This window comes from Cariama cristata, unplaced genomic scaffold, assembly GCF_000690535.1.
Source record: "Cariama cristata isolate BGI_N322 unplaced genomic scaffold, ASM69053v1 scaffold10297, whole genome shotgun sequence".
NCBI classification, from domain to species: Eukaryota; Metazoa; Chordata; class Aves; order Cariamiformes; family Cariamidae; genus Cariama; species Cariama cristata.
In genome coordinates, this window is record NW_009628373.1 from 28,282 (window position 1) to 49,746 (window position 21,465).

A 21,465-nucleotide genomic window follows, 5' to 3' on the forward strand; every position below is an offset into this window, starting at 1 on the left:
GGGCCGAAGCAGGTAAGTTCACCTGAGCTCCAGTTGCGCAGTTGCAGCTTGTTGGTTCGCTGTGCGTAACCAGCAATAAATTTATAGGATCAAACCCACTGAGGCACTACTGAGATCCTTTGGATCACGATGTAGGAAAACAGTTAACGCAAGTTTTATAGCTTTCAGTAATCCTGTGTGTTTCAAGGACCAGTCATATGAAACTAATAACTGATGATGAGACTGTTTATTAAGGAAGATCTACTAAGTCAGGAAACAATCATGGGGGAAAACCCCTCCACTCAAAGCACATTACGCCCGAGACAGGAAATAAATGAACTTCATAGCGTGATGTGAAAGCAGAAATATCCACTCCGCAGGCAGAGGGTGCGAGCTGCCTTCTCAGCACCACAGGCAATATTCCCCCAAACCGGAGGGAAGACGCGTGCCCGGCTGCGCGTCGGTCCAGGACCGCTCTCCTCCCTGCTTGTTAATTACGCCCCGCCTTGACACGGCACAGCTCAACATCATGTAAAGGTGGCAAAGCACATTACCAACCCACAGTAGCTTTGGGGGCAAAAGCTAGCTATACGTTCAGATGAACGCGCCATTGAGCCAAAGGGTCTTCCTTCAGGCAGTGCCCTGCTAATGGCCATCTTACCAACTCTGAGACCGTGGGTAGTCCTCCCCATGCCCACCGTGCCACACGAGGTACATCACCGCTCTCCGTGCTGCGCCGCACAGTGTGCGATGGGCTCCTCCCGCCCCCAGCCCGCAGCCTACAGAAGTGCTACCTTCAATGCCTCTCAAAAGTTGATTGATGAAAAGAGTTAAGTAAGCATAAACGTAAAGCTTTGGAGAAATTTGTTTTTTACTGGGAAGATTTTGGCCACCTCCTTTCAAAACATTAATGCCTCTCACACTGAGTTATCATGATGCTAATTTGACATCATTTTTCTTCAATACTGCATTTCAAAATCAAGTTAAATCATAGTAGTGGCTACAATTCTCTTCCCCATATCATATGCTTGCAGCCCCACTCCATGTGCTAGGAAGCCAAGTAAGAAGCAAAAAAGAAACCATCTCATTGCCAGATTGGGAGGTCACTAGTAAACAAATTCCTGAAACCATGACGTTAAAACCCAAGTTTTTCAAAAGCCTTAAAAGCTTTGGGCCAGTGACTAGACTGCAAATGCTAATCCAAAATTTGAGTTGGCTGCTGAAGCGACCAAAATATGTCCATCCCTACACAGACTTCCAGGGCCACACTCTTTGCCCCGTTCTCCCCATGAAGGCACACATGCCTGCCCACTTTCATGTCCAGTACTTTGGCCCCCTTCCCAGAGCAGTGTGTGATATCTTCCTTCCACGCTTTAAAGACATGACACAGAATCCAGCTGCAACTACACTGAGATTTGGCTGCAAATACCATGTGCAGCGTATCAGTTCCTGGAACTTCCATTTTGACATACAAAGCAGTGTGTTATTACGGCTGAATAAATAAAAGATTACATGACAGCAAAAACAACCCACTTCCTTACAAAATATTGCAAGCTTCAAATCAATGCTGCAAAGTATTTTGTAAAGGAGAATGATCATAGGAGTCATAAAGAAAGAAAACAGACTGGGACTGTGACGATAGGAGCATTTCCTTTGTCAAACTGTCCAGAGTTTTAAGAACCAAGAAATAAAAAGGTCCATTTGGGAAATAAAAAAAGGTTCAATAATGAGAAGATTTTTGAAGCTTTGTGACATTCAGATACCCAGCTGCCCTTAAAAATAATAGGACTCTTCTAGTCCCGAATTCCTGCCTAGCTTTGTAAAACCTCACTCTATGCAGCTCCTTACTAGAACCAGTTTACCTATATGTTACCAGATCCAACTTCAGCAATTTCTACCTTAACTTCATCAGACATTGAGGTTCCACGGAAAATATTTTAGCTGTGATGAAACCAGAGGAAATCTTCCTAACTCTCAATGTCAGCAATATTCTTCAACAAGATGCCAAAAGATTTGCTTCTTGATCGCACGATGCAATTCCTTGGGCTGGCAGCTCTGTCTCCTTTACTGTCATTTCAGCCCCTCCCAAGAGAAAGATTCTTACTTTTCCCAAATCAGTTGTCCCATGGCACTCACTGTACGTTCAGCAGCTGCAGTATGTGCACAGCTGTAAAACATCTGGCATACAGGTGTATGAAATGGCATTTGCTTGCTGTCTGGCTAGTCACCACACATTTTTTGGAAGGATAACAAACAGTTACCGTGTAGAAAGACAGATAGTACTGTTGTGCTCGCTGTCGTAAGTTACGTTTATCTTCCGTGTTGTGATTTCCAGAGTAAGGCAGAAGACTGAATGTTATATTCACTTGTTAAGAAAGAAAACTTTTATGGAAGATAAGCATGGTCCTTCTCTTTTGGTACCAATAATCTAGCTCGGATGCCAGTTTATTTCCCAGGGCGAAGTGGGTGGGGCTGCAAGGCACACTTTAAATAAATCCTCTTACATGGTCTGAAACAGAACGGGAGCAAATACTTTCATTCACCATCTTGAACTTACAAGTTAATGCCAGCAACATTACGAACGTTAATCTTAAATATAGCACCAAAGATAGACTAAACACAAAACTCTTCAAAAGAAGTAAGGCTTGTATAAAAGCAAAGTTGACACATAAAAGGCAGCTTATGCAAAGCACAGAAGAAAACATGTTGCTTTCAGCAGAAGACATGAGATATTAGGAAAAAAATCTGTAAAAAATTAAAGCAATGTCATATTTGCCAAAGGCTTTTATTAGGCAAAATTGCTAATTCCAAAGCCATACTTAAAATAGTACAAGACAAACCTATGTGGCAAAACCGAGGACGTAACTCATGCCCGACGCCTACCAGAAGCACGGCAGGCATGCCTGTGCGAGCTCTACTGCAAGAGGTGCAACAGTAGCCACGGAGATTTCAGCAGGGACTACCAAGCCACATACATATCCAGAAAGCCTCAAGAGCTTGCACTGCAACTGCTCGCTCCATCTCCATCACTACCACCACCTGGATGTGCGTTTGCTTACTCACAGTACAAAAGTCTTAGGTTTCTGCACGTGTGTCAGCAAGGGTCACGGGGGGGCTTGTGCTGTAGGTGACTGCAAGCAGCATTTGCTGTAGGCCTTTTCACCCTGGTAACTCGTGAAAGAAGTCTGATGAGACTGGTGGTACTACGACTCTTGCTGTCTGAACCAAATTCTCAAACAGCAGTCTAAGAAACGGATTTTCTGATTTACAGCCTATTAAAAATACGTGACTTGGTCCACATGACATGCCAACATGACAACTCAGCTTTCAAACTCAACATGCTTACCATTGCAAGACTCTGGATTTTCCTCTGCTCTTCTCCCCACTTTCCATTAAGAGCAAGCACGCTCTGCAGCACCGCAGCACCAAACTCAAAAGGTGGGCAATACACACACAACACAACTACTGTGCAAATTATCCAAGTGATGCTGAAATCAGGAAATACTGTCTTTTTCAATCACTGACATACATAACACAATGTTTGGTTTTTCTTTCTGTGTTAACTTTCTTCAGGTGGTTTTCTCCTCAACAGAACAGGCTCATTGCTTTACAGCTCTCAAAAACTGCCCATTACCGACAGCAAATGGAACAAGAATGAATGTTCAACGGATAGTCGTGAAGGCAGCAAACATGAGACAGGGATTTTAGAAGGAAGGGCAAGTCTTTACCATAAAGCAAAGCTTTCCAAACATTTCCAGCACCAAAATGGATTGGCAGCATGAGGTGACAGGTGCTTTGGCAGAGAGCAGAGTGACAATGTGAAATGAAATATGGGTAGGTAACTAAACCAGCAAGCTTTGCTGGCACCTGCAGTTTGCCGAAATTCCAATCAAGTGTCCAAAAAGAATTCCTTTTTGGAATTAAAAAGGAATGTCTCACCTATTGTCAGAAGCTTTAAGGCTCATTTAATTAGTCCTGAAAACAAATGGGTCCAGTATTTTCTTTAACTGATGTTATGCAAACACACAGATGTTTCAGTTTACCGGTGTTTCTACAGACTTCATACTTCTCTCTCTTTGCTGTTAAGGCAGCTGGAGTCAGTTAGCAAATGTCTCTCATTTTGATACTCTAAACAGCAATCCAGCCATATCCAAAACTCTTCACATGGGCTCTGTTCTCCACTGAGCCTTCGGTACAGGACCAAGCCCTCTAAGCATGTTACTGGCAGCTTTTTGATTCAAAAGTGAATGCTAGGAAGATTTATCAAGAGAAGCGAGTCTACTTGAGCTCCCCCAAATACTCTGTAGCTGGCGTGGGAAAGGTGCCACTCCAAACACTTCCAAAACAGATGAAAAATAACAAAAACCTTTCTTTTTGCTCAAGGGATGAGAACAACATTCACAGACACTACTTCCATTGCTGAATCAGCAGCTACCTTTACCTTGTGCTCATCTGTAAAGAACAATCGCCAAAAGATGAAGCGAAGATCTGATAAAGAGCTAGTTTTCACTAAAGAAGTGGCAAGGAGTCCGAGGTGATATTCCAACTGAAACAGGGAGCACCATTATGCTCTATAAACCATTTCAAAACCAGGCTTTGCAGCTGCGTGGCCTGGAGGACGTATCATGGGATCAGTACTCAAAACGAAAGCAAAACAAATACCTCAAAGGCTATTAAAAATTTCTGCTGGGAAATACAAAGATTTTGCTTTCAATTTTGCTAAGACTGGGAGATCCCTCCAAGGAGTTGCAGAAAAGTAGCTAAACTTCAAACTACAAACAATTTAAGGTGGAGGGTTATTTTTAATGTTATGGGGTTGCTTGGTTGTTTTTGTTATTTTATTAAAAATAAATCAAACAAACTGACCAATCTTATACCATTCCTCGCTCTTCAAAATTCAAGACCATGTGAACAGCAGAGAGTGGGGAGGGTTGACTTGTGTGTATTCACATAAACAGGTTGGAAAGCAGTATTAAAAAAGAGATATTCAGTGCAAAAATTAACATAACTCTGCATTCCTGGCTTTGCTCTCTCTCCCACCCTGTCCTCCCCTCTCTCCCCACTCACTCTGAGGGAGCGGTCCTCACCCAAGGCCAAGCGGCCGGTCCTGTAGGACTGCGGGAGCTTTCTGTGAGTGGGCACTGGCAAATCTTTCTCTGATGTGATAAGCTTGGATTTGTATACACTTTCAGGTCAGTAGCTTTCTAATATCTTCACATTTATGGCATCTGCCAGTTAACGTGCAGGACACTAAATGGAAGGAATGTGCTAATCTGGCATTATGCTTCAGGAAATGTTTTTGAATAAATGCAAAAGTTTCAACGTCTCAAAGGATTTCAAGACTCATGTTGTACTATCATTCAAACAATACCCCAAGCAGCACCGACTACTGCTAGCAGTACCAGCCTGATCTCCATGAATCTCAGGTAATTTCCCGGTTCTGTTGCTTGCGATGGACAATTTCCATCTCATCCGAGTACAAGGACTGTCCCTCGCTTGTGCCTCCTCTGCGACAGTGTAGAAAGTCACCGATGAAAAGCACTGTGTAAGACATGGCGTGTTACTGCAAATATATTATATGATAGCCTATCAAATGGGAAGAATGGCACTGCAAATTGATTTTTAATGGTACATTTGGGAGTTGCTAAGGATGTCCACAGCGCAGTAAACATCTACTGCCTGTCATCTTGTTTGTCTGCCCACTGACAGCAGATTTTATATCAATTAATGAACGGCTTCCACAATACACTTTTCACACACTTTATCTAAGGGTGTGTGAAGTAACTTGTGATATATGTTAAATAAACTTTTCAAAATATGGAACCCCCCCAATCCAGTCTCCTTACTCCAAGGTCATTTACGACATACCTTATTTATATTTCATGAATGCCTCAAGGCATAAATAAGCACACTAAGAAATCAACAACCACTTTTACAATTAGGTAATTCAGTCTGCAAATTGCAGTAAATATCCACAGTTCCCGGCTACCGGCTGAAGGCATTATTCAGAGGAGAATCTGAATCCAGAGGGAATGCAGGAGAAAGACTGAAAAATAGCTAAGTATGTATGTGCCATTGGAATGAATACAAAAATTTATTTCAGGAGAGAAGCAAGATATTGCTCGGAAAACGATTATTGATTTTGATTACTGGGGAGGTAAAGCAAAACTATTAAACAGAAGAATCAAACCATTTAAAGTCTAGCAGCTGGCAGAAAAAAAAAGGTGGTAACAACAGCTACAGTGACTGAAAATTTTGTTTCTCTTCCTGATTTTGCCTTAAGATTTGCTGTGCTGTTGCAACATTAGTCTCTGTATCTCAAAAACTATTTATTCTCTGAAGGACAGACAGGAAAACAGGAGAAGGAGACTGGGGAGAAGTCAGGGAGAAGAAACAAGTGTGGGAAGGAGAATGAGAGGGATTGGTGAGCCCAGAAGAAAATATGTCCTGTGGAAACAAGGATGGTATCAAAGCCACTTGTGAAAAAGCAGCGTGCAGAAACAAAGGAAGGACCAGCTGAACTAACAGACAAATGGCAGAAGATCTCATCAGCAAAATGCAAAAAACGGAGGAACGTGACGTCAGAAGACAACTGCTAAAAGGTGGAAATAATGCAGTAGCAATAATGATATTACACAGTCCTTATAATCACACCCCTCTGAGGCCGGAGGACACGTATCATCTCTAAGGTGGCACAAGCGACACCCATCCCAGCAGCCTTAACTTCAGGAACGATTCTGCCCTGGTGCCTGTGAACTAGGTAGAATTCCCATTTTGAAGACCTCGAAGTCTAAATAGCCAAAGCAAACAAGGAAAGGAATATTAAGATGTCGAGGGTTTCTGAGAAATACGTGTTTAAAAGAGCAGTAAGGAACTACTTATTAAGAATTTATCACATGCCTTAAAACCCATTCTCCATGGAATTAGGAATCAATATGCCATTGCATCCAAAGCCAGATAATTTTAAATGTAATTAATCTTTTGTTCCATGGAAATTATATGGAGCTGTTAAAACTGTGCAATGAAAATAACATTCTTTAGAGGTAGTGAAAAGGCCAAAACATTTACACCTGATTTCCTTTTCTTCCTTTTTAGGAAATAGTTTTCTTCCATTATTTCTACAGATTTTAAAAACCATTTCAGCAGCTAGTTTCCTCTATAAATTGGGTCCTCCTACAGGTTCTTCTACAGTTGGGCTCAAGTACATCACGAGATACATGGAACAGAAAAGGATGTGTGCAAGAGGCATTTACGTTAAACAGCCACGTTCCTCCCCATTTTATCTTTAAACACCAAAAACGTCAATTAGGTCTTCACTTGTTTTCCATAAAACTACAAAAATCCTTTGAGTTTTGTTGGTTTTCTGTTGGTTTATAACAGCTCCTGCAACTGTGTTCATAATTTGTAAGAAAACTGCCCTCCTATAGCACCTGCTTTTAATACTTCCTCAGCAGGTTTATCTTTGGAAGTTGCCACTGCAGTAAGTGGCATCGGACTTACTGAATACATGGAACAAAGCTCATCGGGAGCACCTGGGCACGGCTTCCCCACGACTTGCAGCGGTGATGAACACATTAACTCATCTATTCAGAAAAGCAAACCTAATCAACAATATCAAAAGAGAACAGACTCAGACTGCCTTCCTCTGAGTGCCTGGTGGTTTCTCCTCACTTTACAAACGAGCATTCCAATTTCAACTGAATATGATCCTGCAGGTAATATTACCTCATAAAAAATGAGATGTTGCTAAAGCAGCACAACCAACCGGGGTGACACCAATGCAAAAGGATGTAACACTTCATAGCCAAGAAGTAAAAGGTGGGTTTGAGCAACACAGAGGTGGGGCCAGCAAGTCTCCCCTTTACACCCGCAGAGGCACAAGGCAGGAGGCACCCACACACACGCGTCGGGGCTGTGCGCACTGCGGCGCTTCTGCACCTGGCAACACCCACGTTCTCTGAGCGAACTCAGGACGATCCAATGGCATGCCCCTTCTGAAATTCTGACCACGCAGAAAAACCCTGCATTTGGATGCATATGCCTTTCAGTCCAGGACTGATCCTCGTAAAAGCGTATATGTGGTTACTGGCTTTTTTAATGTACAACTTCCTCTTGGCTGGATCCCCAAAGGTGTAAGTTACACATTCTATTTTTAATATATGCCATAACCTGGTTTTCCATTTTGTTTCCATAAAATGTTAAGTTTCATGGTGCCAACAACATAGCTAAATTCTCTCCCTTTAAATAATAAAAAAACCCCCTTAAATTGCAATTTATTCTCCTGTATACCCTGAGCTGAAACCAAAAACTGTTTCTACTTGATGTGCCAGAAAGCAAACTCTTGATTTCTGTAATACAATGATGGAATTTTTTTTTCCCCTCCATCAGCTTTTCTGCTTCCCAAACTGGACACATTCCATCCTTTATGTCAAACGTATCAAAATAAAAACTGCCTCCAGCTGCCAAAACAGCTCCAAGGAGGAAAAAGGAGGGAAAAGAAAAAGGGAGGAGAAAAAAGGGAGGAGAAAAAAGGGAGGAGAAAAAAGGGAGGAGAAAAAAGGGAGGAGAAAAAAGGGAGGAGAAAAAAGGGAGGAGAAAAAAGGGAGGAGAAAAAAGGGAGGAGAAAAAAGGGAGGAGAAAAAAGGGAGGAGAAAAAAGGGAGGAGAAAAAAGGGAGGAGAAAAAAGGGAGGAGAAAGGTTAGGCTTTTGACTGCTATCATGAAGAGCTTATGGTCATCTATGGAATTATACTGATTTGTTGGAATAAAGTGTAGCAAAATTGAACACAACTAAAACAAACAATGCATGGTTTAATGCAATGGGTAAAAAAATGCATGCATTTTCAATGCAGTCCATAATCCAAACAAAATCGGGACAAACAACAGAATGACGATTCTTAATACCCACAACAGTCAGCAGAAATCTCTCTTGTTCAGTTACAAAGAAATTTTCCACGAACATCTAATGATCAAACTAAGTGCATCCTTCTATCAACAAATTCATCCTCACAATTTACATTTCTCTGTACTTACAAGAAAACCTGTCTCTCATCAAATGACGCCGGCTCCATTCATTGCACTCCACCTCCAGTAATAATGTAATGAATTGAGATAAATGTGTATAACCTGATGGGTAGAAAACTGCCTTTTCAGCATAAATACACAGAAATTCTTAAAACACTTTCAACAAGAAAGAGATACCACTCGAAATGCTGGTCAATGGCAAAGCTGCGTAGGAACTGAACTGTACAGCACGCACATTTCCTCTGGATACCGACACGGCGCATACAAACGCCTGAATACCCCGTGGCAGGGCTGGATTTGCGTGGGCAGTTACAAAACAGTAAAAAGACAGGAGAGCAGAAGCACTATGAAAGTGCTGCTTTCAGGCAGGCACGCATCCTGCACAGCAGTACCGCTCTGGGAAACCAGAAGCGGGGCTGGGCCAAAAGGGAGGCGGATGGCGAGACAAACAGCCAGGACGGGATTCTGAGAAATGGCCAGGATGGGCTTCTGAGCCGCTGGCAGCCGAGGGGGGCCTGGAGGGGCTCGCCAGGGAGCCTCGCTGGGACCAGGGGAAGGGAGCACCCGGAATCCCACAACACGCACAGCACCGCCCGTAAGATACCCAGCTCCACCAGCTGTTTTTTCCAGCATAATAACCGCAGGCCCTTGTAATTTGGCTTCTTTCATGGATCAAAGAGAGGTAAAAGTCACAGCTGCTGTTGTACAGCTTTCTTGACAAACTCCCAGATTAGCAGTTCGTTCCTGAGCCCTGGCAGGTTTTGACAGTACTGCAAACGCAGTACCTTCTGAGCAGCAAGAGGCAAGGGTGGCAAATGGAACTGGGGAAAAACAACTCAGCCATACCACCTGTGTGATGTTACTACTTCGTTTTTGGCACTTTTGGGGGTGCATTTGCCACACTGTGATATGTGTAGTATAGTATTGCCTAAAAGAAAAAAGAAAAATACAGGATTTTCTTATACCGTGTTACCAGCACTTCTCAAAAATTCTGATAAATTAACACCTCCGAGATCAACGCTGTAGTGCTGTGAAGCACCTTCTAGGTTACGGTTTGCGTACAACAGCCTCAGTGATGTCCCCGAGGACACTCCTCCAGCAGCACCCTCGCTCCTGACAGCAGGCGGAAAACAAGGAGCCAAGCGTGAACTGAATTTCATGGTGGTGCTGAATTTCATGTGGTTTTGTGGAAAAGATAAACGAAGAATAAAATGAGGCCAGGAGATTTATTTTCACTTATCTAAGAGAAGCTTAAAGAAACAGTACAACAAGTTTCTATAGGTGACAAACTGTCACCGTTCTTCTGGCCTCAGTCTACAGACTGGTTTTATTAAGTGAGCGAGTAACAAAACCGGGTTGTCTCAGCATAAGAGTTTACTGATGATTTACTAAAAGACAAACACATTATCCACATTCCTCTGCTGCTTTCATTCACGGTATGCTTATTTGATCGCAGTACTGAAACCAGAAGGCTATCTATCTCAAAACACACCTAATATTTGGTATTGCAGAGTGTCTTACTACATAAAAAAGGTTTGCCACCTTCCTAAGAGGTATTGCTAGATACATTCCCGTCACATGGATCAGTGCAGCTTTGTCATCGACACATACTCAATGCTCCTTCATAGACTGCTTTTCATTATAAACCCAGAATTCAAGGAGAATCAGAAAAAGATTGTCTGAAGATTGCAAGGGATGTAAATGATATTTCTGTGACTATCAGAAGCCTGCATACACTTAATAATTGATGTGCTGGCTGCTAAATGATGACTAAACCAGAGTATTTTTATGCTATTTTATGTATCTGTAGAAACAAACCACCGGTTGATTTGGACCCAAGCATCTTTTTTAAATTGCTGATACAGACACAGGGTCTACAATTTTAAAAAGTTAAGTAAAAGCCTGTAAAAGTGACATAAAGAATAGCCCCTCATGAATTTAGGGCAGCTGTGCAGAAAAGGAAACCATGACCTGATTACCTAATTCTCACTAATTTTCCTGAAAGTACATACTCTGAGGTTCAGTTCAGACTCCAAGTCTTCAGAGCATTGCTAAGCTTTAAGTAGGACAGCACGGGTAGATCTTTAACATTTTAAAAATATTTTCTCTCCAATTCTAACATTCTTACATATGATTGAATGGCTCATTCTGAAGTACTTCATGTCACTACCTTTTCTTATTAAGCCCAAAGCCCCGCTCCTTATGTTACATAAAGAAACATGGTTATTAAAGAAAGATGCTGTGGTCAGGCACTCCAGCCTATAATAGCATGCAATTATAGGATTTTATCTTCAGAAAATCCCAAGTCCCTGAAGAGAAACTGTTTAGCCTACAACTAGCTCCAAACTTTGACATGTTATTAAGAAAACCCCAACATTATTAAAACTGTGAAACAAGTTAAAGAGGATGTTTCATTTATATTAGGCATTTTCACACAACTTCAAGCAAAAGATGAGGGTCCAGCTGCCAGGCACTAACCTGTTAAGTATCAAGCATTGGTATAGCTAGCACGGGATTATCATCCACTGGATAGTTACAGAGGTAAGAGTTTAAAATGTTTCAAACAAGCCAAACTTTGCCATAAAAGTGAACACCTGCACATCTTGTGCTGCATCTCACTCGGATTTCTTGTGGCTGTCCCCAACTGCGCCACTGCCCAGCACGCTGCATTTTGGCCCTGGGAGCACCCAAACGCAAGGACGGGTCCTACACACAGCCCTGTGCACAGCAAACCCAGAGTTCAGCACCGCATCAGGTACCGACTCTCGGAGAGTCACCGCAGCCAAGCCCATCTTCACACAGCCCCTCGTACTCGGGTTTGGGAATCGTGAACTAACCCCCACCTTCCAAATGGGAAAGGGAGGCAGACTGCAGCTTGGGCTCCACATTGTAGCTGCTGTGCAGTTCTGGCAGCTAAGTAACGTTGACATAACTTTCCTCTATGACAAAAATATACCATAATGCAGCTGCTGCATCACAGTTAGCACTCAGTAAGTTTTATTGGTGTTCGTAAGATACCTCATACCCATGCATTTTTGTACGTAATGGCAGTGATGAAATGGTGAGGAGACAAAGTTATTTCTTGCCTTACATGTCCAACTGTTAGCTCAGACCTGATGATACTTCATCTTCATAGGCCTATGCAAAGCTCTGTTCTTACGAGTCCAGCTCCAGGCCAAGAAATAATGTTCCTGGCTTTTGCAATGTAAAAAAGGAGGAAGCATTAAACAGAATTTTCCCACAGCTGTGTGGAATAGGCATTGAAATGGAGAGGCTTAATCTTGATGTAAAACTGAATATACTCTTATCCCCAAAAATGTGAGGAGGAAATGCTATGGAGGAAAGACGGGTCAAGCTGGCAGATACATCCATCATGGAGAAACAGGTGGGAGGGAGGGAAGTCCCCGCTCCGCACCAGCTGACAGGGTGTCCACAGCAGGGTTTTAGTCCCAGACACAGGAAAGGCTGTCAGCTACTGCAACGTTACTTCTGCTGGGAAGCAGAATTTCCTCAAGCACACAAGGATACGTGACTTTCTCTTTCTTTCTGTCTATTAAGAACAAAACAGAACAAAATCATCTTTTAACAAGTGCTGTTCACCACCGTGCAGAAGAGCAGACAAGACAGATGACAGTCACAGCTCGGCATCAAGCAGTCTCTCCGAGTACCAAAACCGCTGCATCTGTAGAAGCCTGTGGGGCACAGTTGTAGTCCCACGCTGAGAATACTTTTTTAAATGGACTTCACCTGGGAGATGTCTCTTGATCTACAGACTACCACGGCAGTTTTATGTAACCCTCTCCTCAGTTATGGTCAAAAGGTAATGCTCCACTCATGACATTTCGCAGTTTCAAAAGTGAAGAAAGTTTGGTTTTTTCGAAGTAAAACTATTACCACTTTCCAAAGGCGAAATACAGTATGCTGACATTTGTACCTTCTTTTTTCTTAAATAAGGACACATGAGGAGTACCTCAGGAAATACTTTAGGGTTTATGAGTGGGTGGGTGGCACAGAGGATGAGTAGCAGCATAACTTACTTTTAGTGCTTTTCACAGAACGTAGGTCAGTCTACTGTGATGGAAATATCCCAACCCGATTCTTCACATTCTTAGACATAAACATCTCATGATTTTGCAGGCCAGGAAATCTTGAATTTTATTCGTGGTCCTGCCCCTGATTCGTCAGGGGACCTTACTGTTTGCATCTCTGGATTCCTTGTTTTAAAAACTGAGTCAAAATTTTGTGTCTTGCAAACTACTAACACAAAGTGGTCTTATGTAAACATTAAGTATTGTAATTTCTATAAAGTCTGTGTCAAAATGTAATAAATTAGAGGAGCTCAGTTTCTAATTTCTTGATAAATGCTATTTTATAAAGTATGTGCAAGATGTATTTATTTCAATACAAAACAATTTGTAAAATGCCCTTCCTTTCATATATAAGCTTTTTCTTAAAACTAATAATAGATGTATATTTTACTATGTAAAAGTATAACCTATTTTTAACCTCACATTTTCAAGCAAAGTTTATGAAGAAAATACTTTAAAACAGGAAATCAGAGTCCATTTCCTGTTTTAACAAGGATAATCCCTTGACCAGTAGGCACAAATATTCATTCCTCTTTAATGTTAATTAGTGCACTATTCATCCTATATTTCACAATTTAATGAAAGCAAGCAAGTTGCTGGGGACATTATTAAGTTCAAAACATCTTTCACCTTATTTATCCGGAACTCAATAAAACTGCTCAGTCACAGACTTGCAGCCTCCAGCTAGGTTCCTGCTATTGGCCCTAAATCACTGTTAGAGTTGCAATAACAGTAAGTTGCCAAACTCAAGTATCCAGCTATCTACATCTGCTAGATAGTTTGTCCTGCTGGACAGTCTGGAAGAATTTCAGTTACTTGTCCCAAACTGTAAAATTTTTTGCTGCTTACCAAGGAATCAATATGTTTAAAATCTGCAGATTAGCATTTGAAAAATGTATCTGCAGGAATGTTGAAGGGCCAATGTTTTTTTCGTTAAGTGACTGTAAGATAGCCTCTCAAAAAAATTGCATGTAGACAGGAGTTTTAAAAGGTAACTATTGCTTGTAAATGGCTGAATCTCTAAATTTCCAATCTGAACCACAAGGGATGTGTTTAGAAACTGTGATTTCTTCAACTGAAGAAGCTTATCAGGCTGAACAAACAAAACCAGGGAGCACGAAGCATCATTCCATTTCACCCCTATATGGAGGCACAGCAGAGAGCTGGAAGTGCTGGAGCACGGCGGCTGCTGCCAGGCTGCACCGAGACAGGCAGCAGCGATACCCCGGCAGCATCAGCCTCTTCATGCAGCCAGTCATCCGAAATATCATGAATGGGAGAAGTAACACCTGGCTGCCCTCTCTGATGCTCAGGTCTGCACACCTTCTGCACAGACAGCATAATCAACATAGGAACTCTTAACACCCCTGTTTCAAGACGTTCCATAAACTGATTTTTGAGCTCTTTGCATTTGATCAAAGTCCACACATACAAGGCTGATTAAGTGAACGAGCTCTTAATCAAACCCCCTTACTTGCCCTGCACTGGCATGAGTACACAACAGGCATGCTAACCAGGACAGCCAGAGCTGCGGGCGAGGAGCGGGGTGGGCAGGCAGCACTGCTGCACCATGGAGAAGCTGCCATGAGCTGCACGATTCAGCCACCCGCTTTCTGCTTTGCCCTGGAGAACGCCCGGCAAAGCATTCACTAACTGCTCAAACTCACACGTGCCTACATTTCCACTGCAACGTCCCTATTTCAAGTCTGAAGTCGTGCGTAAAATCTAAGGGCAGTGGTCCAAAACTGCTGCTGGCTTCTGTCCAAATAACACTTCCCACTTTTAACTGCCATGTCTTTCTTAATAGCAAGCCGCATGCAAATAGGCTAATGTACATCATTCGAAGAGCCTTTCTCTCCATATGGAGTATCAGTCTCTTGACTTTTTTCCTTTCTTAACAGATGCAGTTATATTCATTCTCACCTGGGATCTCAGACTGTAAATCAGAGACACAGGAATGAAACAGATAGAAAGCATAACCATGCTCATGGTCAGGTCTTACTGGAACAGACAGCAAGCACCGTAATGACGCCCAGACTCTCTGAGTGCCTTCAGCAAACTGCGCTTTCACAGAGGTGTCCCCTTTGGCTGCACACATGCTACAGGTGATGCTCATTTTATTTGCCTACGCTAAAGGCATCTGCAACCCCAGGACAGCTGCACTGAGTTCATTACATGCAACTTCACAGGTTTGATGAGGGCAAGCCATTAACAACCACACTGAAGAAAACTGTTTCAGAGCACAATGAGTTGTCTTTGTTCCAGCATCGCTTAACTTGTCCACACTAGCCAGGCACTGCCCTTGATCAATGAATCCATACTGCCCGAGCTGATGTGTCAAGTCAGCTAATCTTAACTGAAAACATGTGCTAAAGCACTTGTGATCTAGGCATACCAGTTTAAGAAATTCCTGTGCAGCAGCTCTGATCTACCATACCTTCCGCAGAGACAGCACGGCTGACCACATCCTCTGCCCCTTTGCATGCAAAGCAAAGGAGGCTAGGGAAAATTCTCACTACAAGGGATGGGGAGGCTATCAAAATGCGTTTTCAGGCTTACTTACCTGTTTGTTTGCTTTGTTTGCTTACTGGCAAACAAACAGAGCAGTCAAGAGAGACAGCATGAACTACACAGAATCTAAGTGCCTTGCCTTCATTATCTGTCAAGATATTTCTAAATGCCAGAGAAGGAGGGGAGGCTGTTTGGTTGAGGTTTTTCTGAGAGTGTAAGAGAGTATTTTACCATATGTCTGTGTCACAGCTACCGCAGGGAGGTGCAGGGATCTGAAGCAAAGTATATTTACTCTGTATTTCCAACAAGCACTGGCTTATCAACATCAGTTTAAAATAGCTGAAGAGCAAACACTCAGAGTGTATGGAAATTTCTGAACTATCATTTAAATACATTCTTTTCTATGTACTTTCAAAAGTTACAGAGATGATAATAAATTTTTCAAGCCAGCTAAACTCTACTCTTTTTCTCCCCAATTTAAAAAAATCCTTAGTCATCAGCAAGGCATGTGCAGCTCTCCTGTAGCTACATCCATCAATTACTCCCATGACTTCTTCCTGGCAAGATCTTAGATCATGTCATTGTTTCAACTAACACTTTTGGAACATCTTCAAATCTCTTTTACCCTTGTGGATTTTACTTCAGTGCCCTCTTCCAGTTCTCCATGTACATCTTGGATGTGTCCTCAAATCATTTCACAGGTATCTCCTCCCACTGGCGTAACTCTCAATTTAACTTCTTTTCCTTTCCAGCCAACCCCACCTTTCCAGTCTCCCCCTCAATCTTCTGTTCCCATCTTCTCACCACAAATGGCCATAATCATCTTTGATTCTTAACTGTCTCTTAGTCCACACATCTGGGATGTTTCCAAAGGCTGCCACATACCCCTTTTCATTATACTCTGCAGTTTTTTCCTCATCCCTTCAGCTAAATCATTCACTTGGGCCTATTTTTGCATCACCTACAGAGACCCTCTCTGGCTGTCCCAATACTGCCACAACCACATCATGCAATCCGCCAAGGAACACAGGTGGATTTGCTGTTAGTACACTAACCATCCCTCAGCCTCTAGCTTTTCACAGAATCACAGAATGGTTTGGGTTGGAAGGGGCCTTTAAAAGCCACCCAGTCCAACCCCACTGCCATAAGCAGGGACATCTTCAACTCGATCAGGTTGCTCAGAGCCCCGTCCAAGCTGACTGTGAATGTGTCCAGGGATGGGGCATCGACCACCTCTCTGGGCAACCTGTGCCAGTGTTTCACCACCTTCAGCATAAAAAACTTCTTCCTTCTATCTAGTCTGAATCTACCTTCTTTTAGATTAAAATTGTTACCCCTTGTCCTATCACTCCCTGCCCTTGTCAAAAGTCCCTCCCCACCTTTCCTGTAGGCCCCTTTAGGTACTGGAAGGCTGCTCTAAGGTCTCCCCGGAGCCTTCTCTTCTCCAGGCTGAACAACCCCAGCTCTCTCAGCCTGTCCTCACAGCAGAGGTGCTCCAGCCGTCGGATCATCTCCGTGGCCTCCTCTGGACTCACCCAACAGGTCCATGTCCTTCTTGTGCCGAGGACCCCAGAGCTGAAGGCAGTACTGCAGGGGGGTCTCCCCAGAGCGGAGCAGAGGGGCAGAATCCCCTCCCTCGACCTGCTGGCCACGCTGCTTGGGATGCAGCCCAGGAGACAGTTGGCTTTCTGGGCTGCCAGCACACATGGCCGGGTCATGACGAGCTTCTCAGGTGGTCACAAACCTGATCTTCTCTTACAGTGGGAGGGACTTTGCTCCCCCAGCCCCTGCCTTGTGGTCCATTCACTTGAGAGGTGTGGGAAGAGAGGGTGCCAGTGAAGACTGATGCAAAAAAGTTGTTGAGTACCTCAGCCTTCTCTTTGTCTGTTGTGACCAATTTGCCAGTCATGTTCATCAGTGGGGGTACGCACTTTCTTTGACCTTCCTTTTCTGGCTGAGACACCTATAGGAGCCCTTATTATTCTTCGCATCCCATGTCACATTCAGCTCCAGCCGTGCCTCGGCCTTCCTGACCCCATTCCTACACAGCCAGGCAGCATCCCTATACTCTTCCCCTGATACCTGTCCCTGCTTCCACTGCCTGTGCATTTCCTTCTTTTAAACACACTGAACTCACCTGTCTGTCCTCACCTTCACTTCCAGCCATCGATCTTACCTATGTGCTCACCCCCTGCCCCATCAACCCTACTCTGAATAATTCATCAGCCTTCCACCAAGCGTAACACCATTCAGCATTTCCGCATCTGCACACCTGGTCATTGTTCAGGAATGACGTGCCCTCTGTAATTCAGAAAAACCCTCTCCCTCCTCCCCAAGAGGGATTACACCTACTGTAATAAATGCAAAGGCACATCATCTAACAGAGGAGAGTGTGGGTTTTTCTTTTCCTGTTGGCATTTTTCAATTCAGAACTACACAACTGCTAACCTACATTTCCCATGTGAGTTTAACTTCACAGCTTTTCTTTTTCATTACTTTTTCCACACTTACTGCAGTTATCTCAAAACCAGCCTACGGAGTTTAATAGCACCTAGTATTTTTACAACTAGCTGTTTGGGGACTTCTGAGCATTGCTACAACACAACTATACAACACCAAAGGTGCCACATGCCACATCACCAGGGACATTTTTTGGACTAAGAGAGGTCAGAATACCTAGCAAGGGCACTATTCCTTTGTAAATGATATAAAATTGCATTGTAAGCTAAATGCTTTACAAGGCAAATATAAATCTCACCATCATTCACGTTTTCAAAAAAAATCACCCTATATTACCCAGATCATCAGGATGAGTTGGGCAACCCACCAATACTTATTCAGCTGTCCCATAAGAGAGCCTAAGAGAAGTGACAAAATGACAGTTTGGGGGCAACCTGGGCCTCATGCACCACTGGTAAACTGTGATTTCACTTCAGGTGGGCCTGGACTCCAGGTTATGTTCAAAGGGCACCCTCAAAACTTGTTAAGCTCTTAACCACTAGGAAAGAAGAAATTCATTCAACAGGGAACAATATTTTCCTTCTAAAAGTATTCATAAAAATATTTACTTTCAGGGTCTTTTCCCCGCTTACAATATTCAGGTAATATTTTAGCAGGACAGTCCTGGCTCTCACCTACAAGTGAATTAGGGCTTTATTGCTCCCATAAACTGATTTCAAACCACATCGGGTTGCCCCAAGAGTCCCTTCCCAGAGGATATAGTATCAGAACTAGTTCCAGAGACTTGAACTGCTTTCTCTATGGGGAGAAAAATAATATTTCTGTAATAGACTGACCTTTCTTCAGGTATGTCGATATCTGAAGGATGTCAGTTCACTGTGAGAATATGGGAGTTGGCGTGGCTCCAAAGGCTCCATGTATTTTCAAAGGGACTTTGCCTGTAATTTTAACCCATTAAAACAAAAGTGCATGGCTGGAAAAGGGCAGTTTGTATTTAAAAGTCTCACTGTGATTCAAACACAGCTAAATTACTTGTACGGTGATTTGATGGCATCACTTCACAAAGACAAAAGATAACAGGTTTTACTTCTACGAGCAGCCTGCATTCTCGCATGTCACATGAAAGAGAACAATGGAAACGTGGCTGAATGTGAGAAAGCACCAAACTGCAATGGTTTTTTGGGTGGGGGTGGACAGAAACACACATACTACAAAAATCCAATAATTCTCCACCCAAGCATTGCTATTGAATGACCTCACTGGTTTCCTACATATACTCCAGCAGCCTTCCTGCCATCACTCTGTTGAGCCAAGCAATGATGTCAACAGTCCACCTGTGAGAGTGATGTAGCCCTTTGGGTCATGGTCACAGAGAACTTGGATAAAAGCTGTGCCAGTGTTAATTAAATGCACCTCTTGTTTCACTGCTGATTTCCTCCGATAAGGCTCAGCTCATTTTTCCTGGAAAGACTTCCATGCTGTAAGGGAACCAGAGCCAACCATAACACAACACAAATATTGCTTAGAGAGTATGAAGACAACAGGTTAAATATTTAGGTTTTAAAAAAATAATGACTGCCTATCAATGCTGGGGTAAATACAAATTCCATTAATTTACATGTGCTAATGACAATGTTAAACTACAAATGCTAGTTACTGCAGATAGTTTATTATCTTTCAGCAGTACGTACCTCTTTCATTTGTAATGCTCCTCCCGATTAAATCGGAGCGGAATTCTAACAACCTGCTTTACCACCGGTAAGTTCTGCCAGGTTAGAGTGAGAGGAGCTCGTCTAGTAAAAATATGCTTGAGAATGGAGTTTGACATTTAATTAGCATCAGAATTATCACTACCACTTTAACAAACGTGTTGTCCAATAGCATTTATTCTGCCATCAGAAAGGTCTTAGCTGTACGAAGGCTCTAAGCAGGTTAGCTAGTAAGGATCTTCTTCCATTAAAACAATTAGCCACCAAGGAATGAAAGGAAAAAATACATACTGCCCCTTCTTTTTTTTTTTTCCCCTATATAAAGAAATCTAATCCACTGTCATGACTGGATGCTTTCACCATATGCTGTCACTAGGATCTCTGTAATCCCTCTGTGCATAGCATCTGACTTACAGCCACTTTAAGCCTTCAGGACATGCCCTTTTATACTTGCTTTGTTCTTGTAGACATTTTCGGATAGCTTTATTAGTAATAGAACTGTCAAAGGAAGACTCTCAGTTTTGGAACCTGACATCAAAAATATTCCCTCTTGCACAACTGAAAAAGTACCACTAGCCCTAAGACTTCACTGCTGACAGCAACGCGCACAAAAAATCTGAAGGTGGCAAAACAGAAAAATGATCTCAAAAGCAGAGTACAACTCTACTATGGGAGTTTGGTTCCCAGTGATCACAACTTTCAATTCTGAAAGGCAGCAAGTTAGACCTCTTGCCATAAATTTAATTCTAGAGAAAGAATTGTCTGGCAAGGATGTCAGGAATACATTCATACTAATTCATTCATTCATTTTGATTTGTAGCAATTGTGATAGTTCCAAGGAGTGTCCTGTCCCACATTCCTGAGCATTAGCAATATTTTCCAACCAACCAACGATCGATATCTGTCTATTTAGACTTTTAGCTCTTGGAGATCTTATGTTTATACAGTACCTTGCCCTACAAAGTCTCTTGGCATACATAATATTAAGAGTATACTGCCTATCCAGTTCCTGATAACGGAAAAGTTCCATGGCTATACTACCTCTGACCAAAGTCATGGTAACTAACTTGGACGTATGTTTTTCCAATCTCCCCCAGTAAGAAGTTCCCACATATAAAATGTCCTTCATAAGAACTATATTTTTTGGTTCTAGGCAGAAACCACAAATGAGAGATAATCCTTGAACTTGTTTGGTCTATACTGGTCCTACAGACAGTTCCTCTAGATTTATGAGGCTGAACTGCAGCTAGTTTATGCTGAAGCATGCACAATGTGACTCATTCAGAAAGCTCAACCCAAGAACACTTCACTCTGACATCCTACAGAATAGCTCCCTCATGGATTTGGAGTAGTTGTTGCCCATTCTTCTCATTCACTCCTTCTCACAACTTCATGACACATAACTTCCAGTGCAAACTTGAATCCAGGCCATGAAGGAGATACTAGAACTTCTGACAAATTTTATTCTGTCACCAGTAATTGGAATTTGGTCTTGCACAATTTAAATACACAGCTGTGCTCCACTTCTGGTGGATGTGCATAACATGGCCATGCAGAAGGAAAGCATATCCCCAGTCCAGTGAGTTAAAATGACACAGTTTCCTGAACTCCAGGAACTCTCTCGGTCAGAAAGTGCTTCCTTCCTTGTTTCAAACACTTGATTGTTTTAGCGGGAATTCAAAACAATAGATTAGA

General features: G+C 42.6%; 1 protein-coding gene across 1 annotated transcript in view; it reads right to left on the reverse strand.

Annotated features, from left to right (window-relative positions):
- LOC104165215 (monofunctional C1-tetrahydrofolate synthase, mitochondrial-like) overlaps positions 1-21,465 on the reverse strand; it is a 45,592-nt gene that overhangs the window by 17,738 nt on the left and 6,389 nt on the right. The gene's annotated exons all lie outside the window — the stretch shown is intronic.